Genomic DNA, 24,255 nt, shown 5'->3' with positions numbered 1-24,255 from the left:
TATCTTTGTAAGAGTATAATATTATCTTGATTACTGTAGCTTCATAGCAAGTTCTGAAATCAGGATACCTGAGTCTTCCCAATCTTTATGCTTTTTCTTATTGCTTTTTTGCATTGATTAGGGCCTCCAATATCCTAAGTAGAAGCAGTGAGAGCAGAAAATTCTTTTCTTACATGTTATTCCTGTTCTTAGGAGAAAAGGCTTTAATATTTCACCATTAAGTTTTTCAAATCATTGAGGAAATTCCCTTCTATTCCTAGGCTGCTTAGAGTTGGTTTTTTTGTTGTTGTTTCTTTTTTTAAACATTAATGGGCTTTGAATTTTGTCAAATCCCTTTTCTGCATTTGTTGAAACAGTTTCTCTTGTTGTTAATGTGATAAATTACACTGATTTTTTAACGTTAAATTCACTCTCCTTGGTCATGGTATCTACTAATCCTCTATATTGCAAGTTTCAATCTGCTAATACTTTAAGAATTTATATATATATATTCATGAGGACTATCAGTCTATAATTTTCTTGTAAAATGTTAAATTTTGGTATCAGGAAAAAAATTTGGCATGATTATGCTTGCCTCATGAGTATAGAAGTATTTCTCCCTGTTCTATTTTCTGAAATGGTGTAGGATTGGTACTTTGTCTCCCTTAAATGTCTGATAAAATTCACTGGTGCAGTCATCAAGCTGGAGTTTTCTTTGTGGAAAGTGTTTTGCTTATAAATTCAATTTTTTAAACAGACATTGAGACATTTAGATTTTCTTTTCCTTCTTGTGTCACTTTTAGTAATTTGTATTTTTTTTAGGAATTTGTCCATTTTGCTTAAGTTACTGAATTATTGGCATAAAGTTGTTCCAAGTATCCCTTTAATATCTATGGGATTTCATTAGCATTTTGGCTATGTTAAAATTAAAACTTCTATACACAAATGTAGATGACAATAAATCAAAAGAAATGTGTAACACGTAGCAGAAAAAGGATGTATGTGCATGTGTATATGTATGGCAGGAGCAAACAATCTACTGGCACAGAGGGAATTACACTGTAGTGTGACAAATACCATGACAGGCACACAGAGAACACACAGAATGGGTACCCAGTCCAATATGGGGAATCAAAACTATGATGTCCAAGTGGTAGGTTAGCTTGTCCAACTATAGGTAAATGAATATAATCAAATTTATAGACACAAGAAAGCTGAGACTCAGATCCCCAGACATAGTTACTTCATCATGGTTACCTACTTGTTGAGGTCAAGAGTCAACTGGCTCCCTTTTCACTGGCACAGCTTTAATTACAAAATAAAACACAACTTTTTGTAAAATAATAAATTACAAAAAACACCAACAAGATAAAAAGTCCAAAAGACAAAATGTAAACCACTTGTATTTTGACCTTCCAGATATTTTTGTACACTTATATTAACATAGGTACACACATATATTCACATTAGGACAGCACTGTACTTGCTAAATTCTTTTTTTTTTCCTGAGGTGAAACTATATTTTTTGGACATATTTTAATGCAAATAAAGAACTTTACATCAGTTTTTAATGGGTCAAGAGTACTCCATTACATGTACCAACCATAATTTCCTTAACTAGTGTCCTAGTGATGGACACTTGTTTCTAGAAGCATTATTTTTAAAAAAGGTGGCAAAGAGTATCCTTGTGATTTTCTTATTTCCTTAGGGTATATGCCTCAGAAATGAGACAGCTATGGGGCAAAGGTTAAAGCATATGTTAAATTTTGGTAAATAGGGTTGTACCAATTTCACCTTCAAACCAAAAATGCCTGACAGTAATTGTATCCCACACTCCTATCAACAATGATAGACAAAAAAACAACTGTTTGGAAGTGGGACAACTTTACGTTTGTTAACTGAATATTTGTTTTTCTTGGCTTAGGAATGTTCTATTGGCATTTTTTGTCAATTTTAGTAATTGGAGTGTTTAAGTTTTTAATTGATTTCTAAGAGCTCTTTGTATATTATGAATCCTTTTTGCACATGATTCTAATGTATTTTCCACTGGTTCACTGTTTTCTAACTTTGTAGATTATAATCTTCGTGTAGTTAAACTTGCGTTTTTTTCTTTTTCTTTTTTTTTTTTTTTGACAGTTTCGCTCTTGTTGCCCAGGCTGGAGTGCAATGGTGTGATCTCAGCTCACTGCAACCTCCGCCTCCCGGGTTCAAGTGATTCTCCTGCCTCCTCCTCCCGAGTAGCTGGGATTTCAGGGCACCCGCCACCACGCCCGGCTAATTTTTTGTATTTTTAGTAGATGAAGTTTCACCATGTTGGCCAGGGTGGTCTCAAACTCCTGACCTCAGGTGATCTATCTGCCTTGGCCTCCCAGAGTGCTGGGATTACAGGCGTGAGCCACCGCCATTTCCCGAATAATCTTTTTCCTACTGACCAGTAATTTGTAATGTATAGTTTACTGGTTACCACTGAGATTTCTGGAGTTGTCTGGCTCCAACGCTTAAAAGTAATGGTCTTGGGCAACTCTGTAAAATGGAGATAACAATTGCACCTACCTTACAGAGATGTGAGAGTTAAATAAGATAACCTGAAAAAGTACTCCACTACTTGACACATAAATTCTCAGCAAATGTGAGCTACTGTTACCATACTAAACATTCACACATACACGGGAATTTCTGGATTCTCTATTCTATCTCCCATGTCTCATCTATGTAATCCATCCAGCAACATTCCATTACTACCCCACTGTCCTTTTTTTCCCTCTTCTCTAAAGAGTCACGGTCCTTTCTAAGGGCCCGTTTCCCCTCATTTCAACAACAAAAAAATCACCTCACAGTTGCCTAATAACTAGAGCCTGAAAATCATAACCTTGGGGGTAAAAATAAGCTTTGCTTCACAAAATAGTGAGAATCAAAGCCCAACCAAGGCACTGAACAAACGCTGGGGATGGGAAGGTGTCTGTTTCTTCCAACACGTATTTTGAAAGGCTTGACCGCCTACTTTGTTTCCGCCTTTGGATGACCATGGAAGTTCTCAAAAGCTAGCATCTCCTCTTCCAACTCCTGTTTACAGCCTTAAGACAAGTAGTTCCCCACGTGACCCCACGTGGGCCCTGAAGTTGGGATAACCAGGACAGGAGACTTGGAGCAGGAGGTGCGGGGGCGAGGAGGGCTCTCTTCTGGGTGGTTGGTCCTGACCTGAGGTTCCCTCGTGGCAAGCTGAGCCAACTCCCCATTCGTGGGCTGATGCCTAGCCGCGGCAAGCAGGCGGCTTCGGGAGCGCATATCTGCACACACGGGGACGATGGCAGGCGGGCGAAGGGAGAGAGGGTGGCGGCAGGACTACCATTTGAGGCTCTCAAAGAGTGTGGGGCAGAGGGAAGCAGAGGCGCGTAAAGAAGTAAAACCCCTGGAGACGCTGTGTCTGCCGGAGGCTAGGGAGACCGGCTTCGCGCTCCAACGACGCGCGTCACTCTGCCTCCCAGAGGCAAGTGCCTGGGGCTCGATTTTCCGTCCCCTGAAGCTCTGGGGATCTCTGAGTCCACCCAGGGCCCTCCAGGAGCGCCTTCGGGAACGCATCCCAGCCCCGCCGCTACCGCACTCACCGGTGACCGCTCCCGCCTCGGTTTGTTTGTCTCCTCCCTCTAACGGCTCCGGCAGCATCTGGCGTCCGTGGCGTCGGTGACGTCGGCGTGGGGGTGGGACTTCCTGCTTCGCGCGCCGCTGGGCCGCTGGACAGAGCCCGCTCCTCCAAGCTGGAGGGGCGGTGCGATGAGGCGGCTTCGGGGCCGGACGTCAGCACGGGGGGTGGCGCCGCACCCCTGAGGAGCGCGGTCCACGCGGAAGAGCGGGGCTTTTCACCGCCGCCGCTGCCCTCGGACCTCTCCCGGGATACTTCACGTTTCCCTAGGGACAGGAGCCCGAGGGGTCCGCTTGTCCCTCCTCCTCTTCAGCTTGCGCCGCGAGCTAAAAAGCTAGGCGTGGCGGGCTGGGCCGACATCCCGCTGTAGGACTGTAACCCTTAGTCCCAATGCCTCCGTAAGCGGAGTTGAGTGGGTGCAGGTGGTTGGAGCTGTGGAGGTGTCCCCGGTGGCGAGCGCGGCCAGAACTGCTGTCACTTAAGTTTTCTGTGTGCGCGTTTCAAGGAGCATGCGTGCGTCTGGTATGTAACCTCTCTTTCTGGGCACGGCGTCTTGTTTGTATTTTGGAATACTCATTTTGTCCCTCCACAAACTGCTCTTGAATCCTTTTTTTATTTTCCTCGTAAAGTAGTGGAAGCTCATGCTAGAAAAGTAGGCGGAGAGATTTGTTCTGAAGCCAGTTGGACGCACGTGAAACTCTTTATGGAGCTTTTGGATGCACTCTGGCTTGGTGGTTGTGTAGCCAGTTTGGTAATTGGCCAAACGTTTAAGTACCTCCAGCCTAATTTATGACGAAAAAGCTGTGCTACCATTTTCCTTGGCTTTGAAGACAATTTGAATGAACTGTGATGTCGACTGTCATTACTGAGATAATACCTAAAATATGTTAGCGTATGCCGGGTTTAAATACTTTGGTGAATCCTCAGTGTCCAACTATTTTGACCATAATCAATGGCCATTTTGCTCTTAAAAATATCCACTGCTAAGTATTTTTAAAGCCTTTAGTTAGTTGAAATGAGGAAGCTCTTTCAAATCTTACAGATGTCTAGGATGGGGAGAGACTTGTCCGAATTTCGTCTGTATGATACTTAAAATCTATTCAGACTTTGAGCAGCTCTAAAACAGTAGGTTGTTAAAGCAGTGCTTCTGTTACCAAGCAACATCTCTGTAAACAAGTCTGATATTTAAAACACAGTAAATGTATCTATCCTACAGTTACCTGGATTCAGAATTCTCCATATTTATGAGTTTAGCTTGTAAGTGGTTAGAAATAATACTCACCTTTTGTATTGAGGTTTGATTTCAAACTCAGTTTGTTCAGAATTGTTAGAATGCTTTATTTATTTATTTAAGACCGAGTCTCGCTCTGTCGCCCAGGCTGGAGTGCAGTAGCGCCATCTTGGCTCACTGCAACCTCCGCCTCCTGCGTTCAAGCGATTCTCCTGCCTCAGCCTCCTGAGTAGTTGGGATTACAGGCGCGCGCCACCACGCCCGGCTAATTTGTGTATTTTTAGTAGAGATGGGGTTTCACCATGTTGGCCAGGCTGGTCTCGCACTCCCGACCTCAGGTGATCCACCCACCTGGGCCTCCCAAATTACTGGGATTACAGGTGTGAGCCACTGCACCAGGCCAGAATGCTTTATATTACAGGTGTCACACAGAACTCTCCTGAGAGTTGCAAATGGTTTTGAGTTGTCCTTTGGTTATTTAGGACAGAGTATGCTGGGTATTCCCCTTACTTTGAGTGTTTTCTTTCCAGATCAGATGAAGTGTGCAGACTGTATTTAGAACATTCTCAAATAATAGTGAAATACAATTTAGAATTCCATGCAGCACTGGGAGAATGAAACACTGATTATTCACAGGTAGTTTTTTTTGTGTGTGTGTGTGACAGAGTTTCATTCTTGTCGCCCAGGTTGTAATGCAATGGTGTGATCTCCGCTCACTGCAACTTCCGCCTCCCGGTTTCAAGCGATTCTCACATCGCAGCCTCCCGAGTAGCTGGGGTTACAGGCGCATGCCACCATGCCCTGCTAATTTTTGTGTTTTTGGTAGAGATGGGATTTCACCATATTGCCCAGGCTGGTCACGAACTCCTGACCTCAGGCGATCTGCCCCCCTTGGCCTCCCAAAGTGCTGGGATTACAGGCATGAGCCAGTGTGCCTGGCCTATTCACAGGTAGTTTTTAATCCTTGGTTTACCAGTCACCTCACTGTCTCCTCTTATTGAACCCTTAATGATATAATTTTTGTGGCAGGTTGTTTTCAGAACACTTTTTGAATGATCTTTTGAAACAGCAACCTTTCAAGTAAGCAAGTATGTGAGAAAATCTGAGACAGGATGAGACTAAATGACTTCTTTGAAATCTATTAATAATGGGAATTGGAACTTGAAGTTTAATGTTCTTTATGTCAGATGCTCTTATGTATTGCTAAAATCTATGGACTTCATTTTAGTTCTCTCCTTTTTTCTTTTCTATATGCTGATGTTGAAGTAATGAAATATTCAAAAGTTGGGCAAGACGGAGAAGAAGAAAAATCAAGAATGACTCGTATAATCCTTAGTAATCAGAAATCAGCATTATGTCATGGGATGTTCTAATTCAAGAAGCTTAGAATGAAATCTTAACAGAAAGATTAGTGAATTTTAGTGGCTTGTCAGAATTTCCCCACCCCCAGGTACTGTCTCTTTGCCTAAAGTAAATGAGCTTGCTTTTAATTTTGTCATACATAATGTATTAGGTTCAGTAAGTAAATTGCCCACATTGTTTAACCTGTATGTGCTTTTAGGGAATGTGTGTAAATCTATGTAAAAAACTTCCTATTAATCCAAGTTCACATTTCTTGACTTAAGCTGAACGCTTCGAAATCCTCTCACCTTGCCTTTTCAAGCGTATGTTTTTCATGGAAAAGGTGTCTCTGCCCAGATTGGTTTCTTCACTATCCCCTTAAACCTGCTCTGTACTTTATCCCTTCCATATTAGTCTGCATGTCCTGATCTTGTTCCCTTCTTTCTTAAAATCTAAATTGTACCTTTTCTATAAGGTTCAACTCCACCATGACCTCATACATACATAGGAATAGTATGTATTTGTGAGTTATATTTATTTGATACTTACACTTTTTGTTGTATTATTTTGACTTTTTTGACTTCCTAACTAGATTATAAGCTTATTAAGGGCAGGACTTTCAGATCTTGATGAGCTGTATCCTTAGTCTTTTCCAAATAGAAGTTGCTGAATAAATATTTCTTAAGGATGACTGATTAGGCTTTGTGTCCCCACCCAAATCTCACCTTGAATTATAATCTCCATAATCCCCATGTGTCAGGGGAGAGACCATGGCAGCAATTTCCCCCATGCTGTTCTCGCGACAGTGAGTTCTCATGATATGTGATGGTTTTATAAGTGAAGTGTTTGGTAGTTCCTCCTATGTCCATTCTCCTTCCTGCTACATTGCAAAGAAGGTGCTTTGCTTTCCCTTCACCTTCTGCCATGATTTTAAGTTTTCTGAGACCTCTCCACCCATGTGGAACTGTGAATCAATTAAACCTCTTTCCTTTACAAATTACCCAATCTCAGGCAATTCTTTATAGCAATATGAAATGGACTAATACAATGACAAATATGCATTTCTACTCTCCCCCCTTTTGTAAGTATTGTGAAAGTAAGGTTGTTGAGAGAAGAGAGTAACTGAAGGAGAAATGGCAACAGTGAACTATAAAAAAGATTAAAGAGTAGGAAATCAGAAATAAAGATTCTGTTCCTAGAAAGTGAGTATTTGAGAATTTCCCATGGCAATACCAGCAGTAAGGACTCTCAGGAATGCTGGTACTATTCTTCAGTGGGCTTGGGGAGTTTGATCAATTTCCTGGTTCCTAGTAGAATATTAGTTTATTTATTATATATTTTTTTCATCAGGACTCCCCTCTCTAGGTCATGGAGAGATCACTGACTGTCAAGTCTAGTACTGTTTCTTTCTTTCTTTTTTTTTTTTTTTTTTTGAGATGGAGTCTTGCTCTGTCTCCCAGGCTGGAGTGCAGTGGTGCAATCTTGGCTCACTGCAACCTCAAACTTGTGGGCTCGTGCGGTTCTCCTGCCTCAGCCTCCCAAGTGGCTGGGGCTACAGGTGCATGCCACCACACCTGGCTTTTTTTTGTATTTTGAGTAGAGACAGTGTTTCACCACATTTACCAGGCTGGTCTCAGAACTCCTGGCCTCAAGTGATCCACTCACCTTGACCTCCCAAAGTGCTGGAATCGTAGGTGTGAGCCACCACGCCTGGCCTACTATTTCTTTTAACTGAGCTATAATCCAGGATGGAAGAAATTAAGAAAGGAAATGCCCAGTTATTTGCCTTCTGTATATTGTGACTTCAGATTGCTTTTGGACTAAAATTCAGAGTTAGTAGGAACCTAAACCTGGCCATTCCCTTTTGGAAAGCACATATCTGTCTCAAAATATGTCTATAAAATATCCATGTAGTTTTTACAGTCTCAACAAAAATCCTGTATCTGATGCTTATAACAAAGAGTTACTTCAGTTGAAGGTATAAAAAGTGAAGTTGAGTCTCAGAATGCTTTCGTAAATATTTGTTTTATTCAGTTATTTCTTGAGTGAATTTGCCATTCTGGCTTCTGAGTTGTTGCCCAGTAACACAATTGCAGTATAATGTAACAACCCTTGAAAACAGTAGCATCAGACTATAGGGATTTTCCCGATGAAGTTGCATTGCCTATCTCTGATGTTCATAATCAGCCTCTCTCAAGTGTGATTGCATTTTGTTTTAAGGCAGCTATTTCAGATATTGTTAAACTTAAGGGGCATACAATATATGGTCTTAAGGATGTTTTTTAGAGTACTGACGAATTATAACTTCTTGCACATTGTTTTACATAGAGATGCATGATAAGTATGTATTGAATTATTTTGTGGGTGAAAGACATGTGAAAATACTGGTTTAATTAAAGATTATTCTGGGCAGAAAAACTATTATGTAATAACAGACTTCTCTACAACTGATATAGCCAGTCAGAGCTGGGGTGAATGAAGTTGAAATGGTTCCTTGTAACATTTTTGTATTACTTCTAGAACTTCATAGAAAGCTTAGATCAATAAGCACAATTTAATAGGCACTGTAATTTTTTTTTTTTTTTTTTTTTTGAGATGTAGTCTCACTCTGTCTGCAGGCTGGAGTGCGGTGGTGTGATCTCGGCTCACTGCAACCTCCGCTTCCCGGGTTCAAGCAATTCTCCTGCCTTAGCCTTCCCAAGTAGCTGGGACTACAGGCACGTGCCACCGTGCCCGGCTAATTTTTTGATTTTTAAGAGAGACGGAATTTCACCGTGTTAGCCAGGGTGGTCTCGATCTCCTGACCTTATGATCCACCCACCTTGGCCTCCCAGAGTGCTGGGATTACAGGTGTGAGCCACTGCGCCCGGCCTAGGCACTGTAATTTTGTGGGAAGAGAATTGTGATTCAGGAGACCAAGGCTTGACTGGGTGAGTCACTTCACCTTTCGTGGCCTATCTTCTCATTTGAAAACATAAATCTCTGAAAGTTTCCTTCAGAAATTGTATGCTTCCAATTTAAAGCAAATTTTATTTCTCCTGTTTATGGGTTTAATCAATATTTGAGTGCCTATTATGTGTCTTGCACTATGCTAGGCACTGGGGGGATTGTGAATAAGACATAGTGCTAAGTCTCCAGCACCTTATTGTCTGATGGGAGAAATGGACAAAGTAATTAGTAATTTGTAATAAAGCGTGTTAAATTTCATAAGGATAGGTAAGAATGTGTTCTGGGACATGTAGGAAGGATACCTGGCCTAGAACTAGAAAGAATATGCTACAATTGAGGACTGTCTCTTTAGAATCTTGTAAGTGTAGTTTGTAGGGTGTACTTGGCCTGGAGGGAGTTAGTCAAAGAAAAGTAGGGAGACATTTCTTGAAGTTGGAGAGAGAGAAGAGTCGTCAACATTAGTGGTAGTTGAAATATCAGGTATAGGTGAGGTTCCTAGAGAGAGTTGTGTAGAATCAGAAGGGAGCTTGTGAACACCAGAATGTAATAGGAAGGGGGAGAAAGAAAGTAGGGAGGAAAACCAGAGTAGGGTAAGGTTTTGGAAACCTTATCAATGTGAAGGAACGCACATCACATTTAGTTTATTGATTAAGTGGAAATTGTTGCTCAAGAAACATTGAGTGTGTAGTCCTATAAACGTAAACCCATCTAAATAAAGATGCCCTCTACAAAGATCTGAACTTACAAATGGGGGTAATTTAAGTTCTTGCTTAGCAGCATAACAGAGGAAAGAGCCTGGATCCTGAGAGTGAAGGTTAGATTACTAGCTTCATAACTTTTTGAACCAGTTACTTAGTTTTTTGGTCCTCATTGTCTTAATGCGTAAAATGATATATATATATATATTTTTTTTTACAAGAGTCTTGTATGGATTAAAACAAGGTAAGTTGTAAACCTGACTTTTAGTGGGCATTCTTTATTCATTTTTATCCATGCCATTATTAATGACTCTTCTGAACTACATACCCTTCTTTCCCTTCCCCATCCCCAGTCATATTCTTTTATCCTTCAAGATCGACCAAAATTCCTTTGATATCTTCCTGTGTGGATGATATTCCAAATTTTCTGTAATGGAATGAACATGTCCTGTGTCCCTTAGAATTAGCAACACTATTCTTTTTTTTTTTTTCTTTTTTAAAGCGTTAAGAAGGAAATTGTAGTATCTAACATGTGAGAAGTCTGGAGATAGGTGGTTCTAAGATTGTCAATTAAGTGGCTCAGTGATAATCTTTAAGAACCTTTTCTTAAAGATTCTTTCTTAAGGATTCTTTTTGCTTGGTCATCCTTTGAACTCAGCCTTGATTACTACAACTGTCATCAAATTTTCCAAAGTTTGGAAGAGATAACTTCTTTCTTCTACCTAGCCCTTTTTAAACAGCTTTATTGAGGTATATTTTACCTACCATAAAAACCACTCATTGTAAGTATACAATTTAATGGTTTTTAGCAACTTTATAGAGTTGTGCAACTGTCATCACAAGGCAATTTCTGAACATTTTATCAATCTCCCAGGTTCTCTTAAGCTCATTTGCATTTAATGTAACTCCTTCCCACAGCCCCAGAGAACCACTGATCTGCTTTCTATCACTATGAATTTGTCTTTTCTAGATATTTCATATAAATGGAATCACTATAGTCTTTTGCATCTGACTTCTTTCACTTCATGCTTTTGAGGTTTATTTAATGTATGTATATCAATGTTTTGTTCTTTATAATTGTTGAATAGTATTCTTGTCTATTTTCCATTCACCAGGTGAATAGTATTGGTGAATAGTGTTTACCATTTATTGGTAACTGGTGAATAGTATTCCCCATTCACTAGGTGATAGACATTGGATTGTTTCCAGTTTTTGGCTATTATGAATAATGCTGCTGTGAAGATTTGTCTGTAATTCCTTGTGTGAGCATGTTCATTTCTTTTGGGTATATTCCTAGGAGTGGAATTGCTGAATTATATGGTAAGCTTATTTTTAACTTTTAAAGAAACTGTCAAAATGTTTTCCAAAGTAGCTGTACCAATTATATCCTACCAGCAATGTATGGGGATTCCAGTTTCTCCATGTCCTCACCAACAGTTGTCGTCTTTTTAATTATAGCCATTCTAGTATCTAGTAGTATCCCATTGTAATTTTAATTTGCATTTCCCTGCACACTAATGTTGGACACCTTTTTCTGTGGTTGTTGGCCATTTGTAAGTCATTTTTAGTAGAATATCTGTTTACGGCATTTGCCCATTTTTTTGCTGGATTTTTTTTTTTTTTTTTTTTTGGTCTTACTGAGTTGTAAGTTCTTTTTATATTCTGGATAAAAGTTTGTATTTTTTTAAATATCAAAGATTAGATTTGCAAAGATTTCTCCCAGTTGGTGTCTTGGCTTTTCATATTTTTACTGGTGTCTTTTGAAGTGCAAAAGTTTTAATGAAATCATTTCTTTTGTGTGTGTGGCATGTGCTTTCATGTTATGTATAAGAACTTTTTGCCTAATCCAAGGTCTCAAAGATTTTTCTCTTGGTTTTCTTTGAGCTTTTTCCTTTAAATCTAAGATTCATATTGAATTAACCGTGCATATATGTAAGAAGAGGACCTAAGTTCATTTTTTAAAATGTGAATGCCAAATTATCCAGTACCATTTGTTAAAAAGACTGTTCTTTTCTCTTCAATTGTATTGGCATCTTTGTAAAATGTAAGAATTTATTCCTAGACTCATGTCTATAAACCTGTCCTTACTCCAACACCATTCTGTCTTGATAACTGCAGTTTTATAGTAAGTTTCAAAATGAGTAGTGTAACATTTTCTTTTTCAAAATTGATGCTATGTTCTTTCAATTTCCATATACAATTTAGGATCAGCTTGTTAATTTCTACAAAAACAAATCTAATATTTGTAGGATTTGCCCTGAATCTCTCCATCAATCTGGGAGGAATCACTAACTTAAAAAACTTGAGTCTTCCAGTCCATGAACATGTAATATCTCTCCATTTACTTAGATCTTTAATTTCTCTTAATAATGTTTTTCACTTTTCAGTGTACAAATCTTGCACTTCTTTGGTTAAATTTATTCCTAAGACTTATAATTTTGATGCTCTTAGAAATCGATTTTTCATGATTTGATTTCAAATTGTTCATTGTTAGCATAAAGAAATGCAACCAACCAGGTGTGGTGACTCACGCCTGTAATCCCAGCACTTTGGGAGGCCGAGGTGGGTGGATCATGAGATCAGGAGATCGAGACCATTGTGGCTAACACGGTGAAACCCTGTCTCTACTAAAAATAGAAAAAAATTAGCCGGGTGTGGTGGTGGGCACCTGTAGTCCCAGCTACTCGGGAGGCTGAGGCAGGAGAATGGTGTGAACCTGGGAGGCGGAGCTTACAGTGAGCCGAGATCACTCCAACTGCACTCCAGCCTAGAGGACAGAGCGAGACTCCGTCTTAAAAAAAAAAAAAATGCTGCCAATTTTTGCATATTATTTGTACATAGATGATCGTGTCTCAAAACAATGATACTTTTTCTTTCCAATCTCAATGTTATTTATTTCTTCATTTTTGCTTTAATTCTTGGGTTAGACCCTCCAGTACGATGTTGAAGAGAAGTGTTGAATGTGCATTGCATTACTCCCAGTCTTAGGGGGAAAACATGCATATTTTTACCATCAGGTATAATGTTAGCTCTAGATTTTCTATAGATGTCCTTTGAAGAAGGTTAAGGAAGCTCCCTTATGTTCTTAGTTTGTTGTGAGTTTTTAATCATGAGTAGGTGTTAGATTTTGTCATGTTTTTTCCTGCATCTGATGATATGGTTATATGATTTTTATTCTGTTAATATGTTATATATTAATTGATTATTGGAGATTAAACCCATCTTGTATTGCTGGGACAGATCGCACTTGGTCATGCTGTAAAACCGTTTTTTATTTTATTTTATTTTATTTTTTTTATAGTGTTTGAGACAGTCTTACTCTGTGACCCAGGCTGAAGTGCAATGGTGTGATTTTGGCTCACTGCAGCCTTGAACTCCTGGGCTGATGTGTTTCTCCTGCCTCAGCCTCCCCAGTGGCTGGGGCTACAGGCTCATGCCACCACACCTGGCTATTTTTCTTTCTTTTTCTTTTTTGGTATTTTTTGTAGAGACAGGGTTTTGCCATGTTGCCTGGGCTGTTCTTGAACTCCTTGGGTCAAGCGGTTTACTTGCTTGGACTCCCAAAGTGCTGGGACTACAGGCTTAAGCCACCATACCCAGTCCGTGCTATATAATCTCTGTTATATGTTGTTGAATATGGTTTGTCTGATTATTGTTAAGGAATTTTGCGTATATGTTCCTGAGGGATATTAGTCTTTTGGTTTCTCGTGATCTTGTTCTTACTGCTTTAAATGTTTGATAGCATTCATTAGTGCAGTTGTGGGGGCCTGGCCATTTCTTTGTGGGAATATTTAAAATTATTAATTCAGTTTCTTCACTTCTTGTTATAGGTCTTTTCAGATTTTCTCTTTCTTCTAGAGTTTTGGTAATTTGTAGGTTCTAGGAAGTGTAGTCCATTTCATATAAATTATCTAATTTGTTGATACAAAGTTTGTATTAAGAAATCCTCTAAGTTAATAATTTAAGTTTGGTAATAATTCTCCCTCTTTCATTCTTGATTTTGGTAATTTGTATCTCTTATTTTCTTGGTCAGTCTAGCGAAGTTTTTTTTTTCTCCCGATTCTGTTGCTCTTTCCAAAGAACCAACCTTTTATTTCATTGATTATTTTTCATATTTATATTTTCTATTTCACTGATTTCCACGCTAAAAATTATTATTTTTCTGCTTGTTTTGGGTTTAATGTCCCTTCTGCTCCTTGTTTTTCTAATTTCCTAAGATGGAAGCTTAGATTATTGGTTCGAGACTTTTTTTCTTTTCTCATATAAATGTTTAAAACTAGACATTTTCCTCTAAGCACTGCTTTAGTTGCATTCTGTACATTTTGGTTTGCTGTGTTTTGTTTTCATTCAATTTGAAATACATTTTAAAATTTTTCCTCGCAATTTCTTATTTGATCAATGGCTTATTTAGAGGTATGTTTTTAAATTTACCAATAATTGAGGTGTTCCCAGATTTATTTTTGTTTGGATGACTAATTCCATTGTGATTAGATCACACATTTTTTATGAGTTCAATCTTTTAAATTTTATCGAGACTTGTCTTGTGCCCCAGTATGTGGTGTATCCTGGAAAATTTTCTTTGTGTGTGTGAAAAAGATGTATATTCTGTAATCATTGGGTAGTGTTTTCTGTCAGTTATGTCAAGTTTATTGATGAGGTTAGTCAAGTCTTCCATATCCTTGCAGATTTTCTGTCTCGTTCTATAAGTCATTGCAGTCTTCAACCGTTTTTGTTGAATTATCTATTTCTCTTTTAAATTATCTCTATTTTTTTGCTTCATGTATTTTGGAGTTCTTTTGTTAGATGGACAGTTATTGTTATATCTTCCTGATATAGTGACCCTTTTTTCATTATGAAATGTCCTCCTTTGTCTGTAATATTTCTTATCTTAAAATCTATTTTTCTTGGTACTATAGTCACTCTGGTTTTTTTATGGTTACTGCTTCTATGGTGTAGTTTGTTTTTTTTAAATCCTTTTAATTTTTAACCTATTTGTGTCTTTGAATTGAAGATTTATCTCTTGTTGGCAGCCTATAGTTAGGTTTTGTAATCCATTCTAACATAATCCCCCCTTTGAATAGAGTGTTTAGTTCATTCACATTTAATGTAATTGTTGATATTATTGGATTTACATCTGCATTTTTCATATTTTTCTATTTGTCTCATTTGTTTTTTGCTTTTTCCTCTTTACCATCTTTCTGTGTTAAATATTCTTTAGTGTATCTTTTTAATTCTGTTGATTTCTTTTGCTATATTTTTAGGGATTACAATATGCCTTTTAACTTAATTACAGTCTCCTTCAGAATAATACTAAATTCTGATAAATTATAGAAACTTTTCTCCAGTGTATCTCTTTTTTCTCTTTTTGGTGCTATTATATATATTACAGCTGTATGTATTACAAACCCAGCAATACAGTACTATAATTATTCCTTTATGTAGTCTTATGTCTTTAAAGGAGATGAAGTGAAAATAATTATATTTTTACAGTCTTTAATATTTACCGATGTAATTACTGTTTCCAATGAGCTTCATTCTCCTATAGAGTATTATTTTTCTTTTTTTTCAGACAGGTTCTCCTTCTGTTTTCCAGGCTGGAGTGCAATGCAATGGTGTGATCTTAGCTCACTGCAGCCTCTGCTCACCCAGTTCAAGCAATCCTCCTGCCTCAGCCTCTCAAGTAGCTGGAACTACAGGCCACCACACCTGGCTATTTTTTTGTAGAGATGGGGTTTTGCCATGTTGCCCAGGCTGGTCTCGAACTTCTGGGCTCAAGTCAACCACCCACCTTGGCCTCTCAAACTGCTACAATTACAGGCATGAGCCACCGTGCCCAGCCTAGATTAAAGTTATTCTATGGTGTGACTTTTATCCTGAAGGACTTCCTTTGTTATTTCTCATAAGGCATGTCTCACAGCAACGACTTCTCTTCATCTTTGGTTATCTATCTGGCAATATCTTTATTTCATCTTCATTTTTGAAGGGCAGTTTTGCTGAATATAGAAATTTTAGTGGTGAGTTTTTTGTGTTTCTTTTAAAAATTTGTTTTTTTCCATGTCATTTCTGATGAGAAATCAGCGTTAATAATGTTGCCGTGTATGTGAAGTCATTTTTCTCTCGCTCCTTTTTTAAGGTTTCCTCTTTGTCTTTCAGCATTTGCGGGTTTCTTTGGATTTGTTGGGCTGTTTAGATGTGTCAATTAATGTTTTTCATTAAATTAGAGAAGTGTTTGGCGATTATTTCTTCAAAACTTCTTTTCTGCCTCTTTCTCTCTTTCCTGACCTTCTGGAACTCCCACTGCATATTTCATATACAGTATGTCATCACTTAACATTATTATTATTATTTTTTTTTTGAGATGGAGTCTTGCTCTGTTGCCAGGCTGGAGTACAGTGGCGTGATCTCGGCTCACTGCAACTTCCGCATGTCAGGTTCAAGTGATTCTCTTGCCTTAGCCTTCCGAGTAGCTGGGACTATAGGTGTGCACCACCACACCTGGCTAATTTTTGTATTTTTTAGTAGAGATGGGGTTTCACCATGTTGGCTAGGATAGTCTCAGTCTCCTGACCTCGTGATCTCCCTGCCTCGGCCTCCCAAAGTGCTGGGATTACAGGCGTGAGCCACCACGCCCTGCTGTCACTTAATGTTATTGATAGGTTCTTGGAAACTGACTTTAAGTGAAATGATGTATAATGAAACCAACCCTAGGCTAATTGATAAAAACAGTGGTTAAATTCCTATGGCATATCTCTGGTCAAAAAACTTCTTCAAACTTCTAAATAAATACCCAAGACACTTCCTACATTAAACGTTGAAATAAATGTGAGCTGTAATGTTTAAGAAAGATTAGTAAAAACAAGTAAGATAGTTACTTACCTAATTTTTGGTTAACCAGTGAGTGACAGTGGTCATAGTGGTGGTGGGTTAAACCAAGAAATAAATGTTTGCAAAACAAAAATTATAAGGGGCACCTCTTACTATCATGCAGTTCAAAAATAATCACAAATATGGCAGGCTTGATAAGAGTGCTTTTGTACTACATAATGTATTGTCATGCATTTACATGACTATATACTTTATTTGAAATTTCATTTTACAATAATTTGTATTCATTCATTCATTCATTCATTCATTCATTTTCCAACCTGCTCTAGGGTTCAGGCTTTCTGGTGGCCAGAGCCTGTCCTGGCACGGAACCAACCGTGGACAGGATGACATTCCATTGCATGGTGCACTTAAACACACACCCATACTCATGCCTACTGGGACAGTTTCGATCTCCCGGTGAACCTAACGTGCATATCTTTAGGATATGAGAAGAAGAAACTGGAGTACTTGGAAAATACAAACAAATGTTTACTTAATCATTTTTGGTGAGTGTCCATTTAAATGTTTTGCTCATTAAAAATTTTTGATTGTTTATTTTCCTATCATTTAGTTTTGAGAGTTCTTTATTCTGGGTGCAAGTCCTTTATCAGATTTATGATTTGCAGTTTTTCCCAAGTCTGGTGTATCTTTTCACTTATGTAACAGTGGATTTTGAAGTTCTTAATTTTGATGAAATCCAGTTTGTCAGTTTTTTCTTTTATGGATTGTGCTTTTGGTGTTATATCTGAGAAGTCTTAACCTAAGATCAAAATGATTTTCTCCTGTATTTTTTTTAAGGAGGTTTATAGTTTAGGTTTTTAATTCAGGCCTCTGATTTATTTTGATTCTATTTTTGTACATGGTGTAAGGAGCAACTTGAAGTTCTTTGTGTGTGTGTGTGTGTGTGTGTGTGTGTGTGTGTGTGTGTGTGTGTCTATGGAAAAGGCAATTGTTCCAGGACCATTTTTTGAAAAGACTATTTTTTCTTCACTGAACTGACTGCATTTTTGTCAGAAATCAATTGACTTTATATTTGACTGTATTTCAGGACAGTCTTTTTTGTTTAACGGATTTTTGTGACTCTGATGTAATACTACATAATTTTTATTTCTATGCACTTTAATAAGTGAAGTCAGGTAATACAAGTCTTCTAACTGTTCTTTTTCAAAGTTTTTTTTTTTTTTTTTTTGGCTCTTCTAGGTCCCTTGTGTTTCCATATGAATTTTAGAATCGGCTTGTTAATTTCTATGAAAACTACCTCAGTATTTTGAATGACATTGCATTGAATTTGGGAGAAATTAACTTCTTAACAATATTGAATTTTCTGATCCACAAATATGGCATATCTTACTATTGTAACCTGCTTTTTAAAAACAATTATAGACATAGAGTCTCACTATGTTGCCCAGGCTGATCTTGAACTCTTGGGATGAAGTGATCCTCCCACCTTGACCTCCCAAAATGCTGGGGTTACAGGCATGAGCCACCACACCTGGCCATGACCTGCTTTTTTAATAGTCTCTTTCCATTGTAAACACCACTATTAAGTTAGTACCATGAGGATAAGAACTGATTCTATCTTCCACTCCTACCTGGAATTTAGGATACACTCAATAAACACTTACTGAATGACAAAGAAGATTCTTGAACATAAATGTTTCTGCATCTCTAATTAGTTTCTCAGGATTAATTCCTAAAATTAGAATTATTAAGTCACAAGATATATTCATTTTGAAAGCTTTTGCTTAGTAAACTGTCCTCCAGGTAGAAATATCTTTTCTGTTCTTTTTTGAGTTGGAGTTTTGCTCTTGTTGCCCAGGCTGGAGTGCAGTGGTGTGATCTTGGGCCACTGGAACCTCCCCGCCTCCCAGGTTCAAGTGATTCTCTTGCCTCAGCCTCCTGAGTAGCTGCAATTACAGGTGCCTGCCACCATGCCTGGCTAATTTTTGTATCTTTAGTAGAGAAGGGGTTTCACCGTGTTGGCCAGGCTGATCTCGAACTTCCGACCTTAGGTGATCTGCCCACCTCAGCCTCCCAAAGTACTGGGATTACAGGCGTGAGCCACCACACCTGGCCTGAGATAGAAATTTCTTGATAACTAACTTTAATGCATGCATAATTGGTTAGCAAACAGTGTTCTCGGTGACATCCTTCCCCAAGGTTTCTCTGAAATTACATTATAAGCCTATGGGAGAGTAGGATTTACATCATAGAAATTTTGTGGATCACTTTACTGTCATTAACAGTTTACAGGAATTCGGAGCTATGAAGATGACCAAAACAGTTGAAGATAGTTTATATGGTTATAAAGCATCTGGAGGGGAAAAGTGCAGACGTTATAGAATATGGAATAAATTAGGCTGGGAACAGTGACTCATGCCTGTAATCCCAGCACTTTGGGAGGCCGAGGTGGGTGGATCACTTGAGATCAGGAGTTCGAGACCAGCCTTGCCAACACGGTGAAACCCTGTCTCTAAAAATACGAAAAATAGCCAGGCGTGGTGCGTGCCTGTAATCCCAGCCACTCGGGAGGCTGAGGCAGGAGAATCACTTGAAACTGGGGTGCAGAGGTTGCAGTGAGCTGAGATTGCGCCATTGTACTCCAGCCTGGGTGACAGGGTCAGGCTCCGTCTCAAAAAAATGTATATGTATATATAGAATAAATATCCTGCGGCAAGCACAAGGAAGGCAGGAACCTATGAAGCACATGGGCAAAAGCTACTCTTTTTGTTCACTTTTAGAGCAACTAAAACTCTGAAAATAGTTTTGTGATTTTGCAGACTATAGGGTTTCAGGTTTGACTGTGATTGTGATTTGTGGATTAATTGACAGGATTTAAGAAGGTATTTTAGTTTGGCATAACTATGAACAAAGTTTTGAAGGCAAAGAGAAATGTGTTTGAGAGTCTGTAAAGTAAACTTAATTGACTGTAGCACAGGGGTCCTGTGGGGCAGCAAAATGTTTGAATTTGTGTAGGGAGCTGGCTAATACAGGGCTGAGAGTTTAGCTGGGAAATTTAGATTTGAGTCAGAAAAGAATAAGCATTATCATAGGAGTTGTAGTGACGAAGGCAGTGTATGAGAAAGATTGTTTTGGTGATATTTGTAGGCCATGTAAGAATGAGAAAAGACTAAAGTCTAGGACACCATCTAGGAGGCTTCTGTTAAGTTTAAAGTATTTAAGATTCGGCACTGGAGTGTGATGGCTCCCAAAATGGGGAAGAATGATTATATTCAACAAATAGATGATGAAGAATCAGCAGGATTAATTTGTTACAAATAGAGGATAGAGGATGGGTAGTGGTTAAATGAGAGGAGGATAGTGGTAACTGACTTTTTTAAGAAGACAAGTAGAAAATTTGAACCTAATGAACTGAATTCTTGTTAGGTTGATGTAGTGGATAAAATGTGATAACTTTTCCTCACCTATTACTGGATTCATGACTGAGACCCCTATAACAAAAGACATTATCAAGAGGAAAGCATACACATTTATTTAATGAAAGCTTTACTTTATATGAGTCTTCAGAAATGAAGACTGAAATAAACAGGGAAACCTTTCTTTCTGTGTTTTTCTAAAAAAATTATTATTTCAATAGTTTTGGGGGAACAGGTGATGTTTGGTTACATGGATAACTTCTTTAGTGGTGATTTCTGAGATTTTGCTGCACCCATCACTTGAGTGGTGTACACGCACCCAGTGTGCAGTCTTTTAACCCTCACCCCCTCCCACCCTTCTCCCCAGGTCCCCAGAGTCCATTATATCATTCTTATGACTTTGCATCCTCGTAGCTTAGCTCCCACTTATGAGAACATATGGTGTTTGGTTTTCCATTCCTGAGTTATTTCAGTTAGAATAATGGCCTCCAACTCTATCTCGGTTGCTGTGAATGCTGTTATTTCATTCCTTTTTATGGCTGAGTAGTATTGCATGGTATATATATACCACATTTTCTTTACTCATTGGTTGATGGGCATTTAGGCTGATTCCATATTTTTGCAGTTGCAAATGTGCTGCTGTAAACATGCATATTCGAGTGTCTTTTTCATATAATGACTTTTCCTCTGGGTAGATGCTCAATAGTGAGATTGCTGGATCAAATGGTAGTTCTGCTTTTACTTTTTTTTTTTTTTTTTTGAGATGGAGTCTTGCTCTGTTGCCCAGGCTGGAGTGCAGTGGTGCGATCTCTGCTCACTGCAAGCTCCACTTCATGGGTTCACGCCATTCCCCTGCCTCAGCCTCCTGAGTAGCTGGGACTACAGGCACCCACCACCACGCCTGGCTAATTTTTGTTTTGTATTTTTAGTAGAGACAGGGTTTCACTGTGTTCATCAGGATGGTCTCCATCTCCTGGCCTCGTGATCTGCCCACCTCAGCCTCCCAAAGTGCTGGGATTATAGGCATGAGCCACCTCGCCCAGTCTACTTTTAGTTCTTTAAGGAATATCCAAGCTGTTTTCTATAGTGGTTGTACTAGTTTACCTTCCCACCAGCAGTGTAAAAGTGTTTGCTTTTCACCACATCTCCATCACCATCTATCATTTTTTGGTTTTTGAATTATGGCCATTCTTGGAAGAGTAAGGTGGTAGCACATTGTGGTTTTGATTTGCATTTGGCTGATAGTGATGTTGAGCATTTCTTCATATGTCTGTTGGCCATTTGTATATCTTTTGAGAATTGTCTATTCATGTCCTTTCCCCAGTTTTTGATGGGAATATTTTTTTTTTTCTTGCAGATTTGTTTGAGTTCCTCGTAGATTCTGGATATTAGTCCTTTGTGAAATGCATAGTTTGTGAATATTTTCTCCCACTCTGTGGGTTGCGTGTTCGCTCTGCTGATTATTTCTTTTGCTATGCTGAAGCTTTTTAGTTTAATTAAGTTCCATCCATTTATTTTCATTTTTGTTGCGTTTGGTTCTTGGTCATGAACTCTTTGCCTAAGCCAATGTCTAGAAGAGTTTTTCTGATGTGATTTTCTAGAATTTTTCTGGTTTCAGGTCTTAGATTTAAGTCTTTAATCCATCTTGAGTTGATGTTTGTATAAGGTGAGAGTTGAGATTCCGCTTTCATTCTTCTACATGTGACTTGCCAATTGTCCCAGCACCATTTGTTGAATAGGTTGTCCTTTCTCTACTTTATGTTTTTGTTTGCTTTATCAAATATCAGTTGACTGTGAGTACTTGGCTTTGTTTCTGGGTTGTCTATTCTGTTCCACTGATCTATGTGCCTGTTTTTATGCCAGTACCATGCCGTTGTTTGTTTGTCTGAAAAAGACTTTATTGCTCTTTCATTATGAAATTTAGTTTTGCTGGATACAGAATTATTGGTTGATAAATTTTTGTTTAAGGAGACCCAATTTCTTCTAGCTTGTAGGGTTTCTGCTGAGAAATCTGCTGTTAATCTATTAGGTTTTCCTTTGTAGGAAAATGCTTCCTTTGTAGGTTGATGCTTTTGCCTCACAGCTGTTAAGATTCTTTCCTTTGTCGTGACTTTAGATAACCTGATGACTGTGTGCCTTGGTGTTGATCTTTTTGTGATAAATTTCCTGGGTGTTCTTTGAGCTTCTTGTGTGTGTGTGTGTGTGTGTGTGTGTGTGTGTTTTAGACCAACTCTCTCTCTGTCGCCCAGGCTGGAGTGCAGTGGCGCGATCTTGGCTCCTTGCAGCCTCTGCCTTCCAGGTTCAGGCGATTGTCCTACCTCAGCCTCCTGAGTAGCTGGGACTACAGGCACACACCACCATGCCTGGCTAACATATATATATATTTTTTTGTTTAGTCGAGGTTTCACCGTGTTGGCCAGGCTGGTGTCAAACTCCTGACCTTGAGTGATCCTCCCACGTTGGCCTCCCAAAGTGCTGGATTACAGGCAGGAGCCACCACATCTGGCCAAGCTGCTTGTATTTGGATGTCTAGATCTCTATCAAAACCGGGGAAGTTTTCCTCAATTATTCCCTCAAATAGTTTTCTAAACTTTTAGATTTCTCTTCTTCCTTAGGGACAGCAGTTATTCTTATGTTGGGTCTTTTAACATCCCAAGTTTCTTTTTTTTTTTTTTTTTTAATAATTTTTAAAAAAAGAAACTTGGGATGTTAAAAGTAAATAATTTTTTCTTTTCTTTTCTTTTTCTTTCTTTGTTTCTTTCTTTTTCTTTTTCTTTCTTTTTTTTTTTTTTGAGATGGAGCTTCTCTGTTGCCCAGGCTGGAGTGCAGTGGCACGATCTTGGCTCACTGCAACCTCCTTCTCCCAGGTTTAAGTGATTCTCCTGCCTCAGCCCCTTGAGTAACTGGGACTAGAGGTGTGTGCCACCATGCCTGGCTAATTTTTTGTATTTTTAGTGGAGATGGGATTTCACCGTGTTAGGCAGGATGGTCTTGATCTCCTGACCTTGTGGTCCACCTGCCTTGGCCTCCTGAGGTGTTGGGATTATAGGCTGAGCCACTGCACCCAGCTAAAATTATTTTTTCGTTGTCTTTGTCAGATTGGGTTAATTTGAGGGCCCTGTCTTTGAGCTCTAAAGTTCTTTCTTCTACTTGTTTAATTCTGTTGTTGGAACTTTCCAGTGTATTTTGTGTTTCTCTAAGTGTGTATTTAATTTCCAGAAGTTGTGGTTGTCTTGTTTTTATGATGCATATTTCTCTGGAGACTTTTTCATCCATATCCTGTTTTTTATTTTATTTTTATTTTATTTTTTTATTTGTTCAAGTTGGTTTTCACTTTTCTCTGGTGCCCCCTTGAGTAGCTTAATAATCAACCTTCCAAATTCTTTATCTGGCAATTCAGAGATTTGTTCTTGGTTTGGATCCATTGCTGGAGAGCTAGTGTGATCTTTTTGTTGTCAAACTTTGTTTTGTCATATTACTAGAATTACTTTTCTAGTTCCTTTTCATTTGTATGTTTCATTGGAAAGATCTGGAACTGAAGGACTGCTGTTCACATTTTTTTTTTTTTTTTTGTCCCACGAGGTGATTCCTTGATGTGGAGTCACCCGTTTCCCCTAGGGATGGGGCTTCCTAACAGCCAGACTGAGGTGATTGTTATTACCGTTCTGGATCTAGCCACCCAGCAGGGTTACTGGGCTCCAGGCTGATGCTAGCGAATGTCTGCAAGTTGTCTTGTGATACAGTCTGTCTCAGGTCTCCGAACTGTGGATACTGGCACCTGCTCCAGTGGAGGTGGCAGGGGAGTGAATGCTGGTTAGGCTAGCAGTTGAAGTTGTCATGTGGGCAGACTCAGGACCTGTGAGTGTTGCAGGCAGTGGAATTAGCTGTTGTTTTCTCTTTTGGAACAGAGTTGTTCTGTTATGAGTTGCTGTAATGGCTTGAGTCGGTTGGCCTCCAGTCAGGAGGTGGCACTTTCAAGAGAGCAGCAGCTGCAGTAGTAGAAGGGGGTATAATCTTGCCCTACGTTGGCAGGGTAAGTACTGAGGTTTCTCAGACGATGGACAGGCCCATAGAGCTCCGGAGAGTTCATGTCTTTTGTCTTCGGAGATTTTTGGCTGTCTTGTGGCATTTGCATCAGTAAGCTGCTTTTTTCAAAGCGTCTGTCTCTCTGTT

The 24,255-nt window shown here is 38.9% G+C and overlaps 1 protein-coding gene across 9 annotated transcripts in view; it reads left to right on the top strand.

Annotated features, from left to right (window-relative positions):
* The first annotated feature begins 3,743 nt into the window (after positions 1-3,743).
* CEP83 (centrosomal protein 83) overlaps positions 3,744-24,255 on the top strand; it is a 161,373-nt gene continuing 140,861 nt past the window's right edge. For 4 of the 9 annotated variants that reach the window (XM_008004259.3, XM_037996706.2, XM_008004258.3 and 1 more), the window contains exon 1: positions 3,745-4,141. The gene's annotated coding sequence lies outside the window, so the exon portion shown is untranslated. Of the gene's footprint in view, positions 4,142-6,116; positions 6,301-16,992; positions 17,212-24,255 lie in introns of all 9 variants that reach the window. The other 5 variants (XM_073020999.1, XM_037996703.2, XM_037996699.2 and 2 more) reach the window with 3 other exon arrangements.

Source organism: Chlorocebus sabaeus, chromosome 11 (assembly GCF_047675955.1).
Source record: "Chlorocebus sabaeus isolate Y175 chromosome 11, mChlSab1.0.hap1, whole genome shotgun sequence".
Lineage (NCBI taxonomy): Eukaryota > Metazoa > Chordata > Mammalia > Primates > Cercopithecidae > Chlorocebus > Chlorocebus sabaeus.
This window is presented reverse-complemented; position numbering and strand designations above follow the sequence as displayed.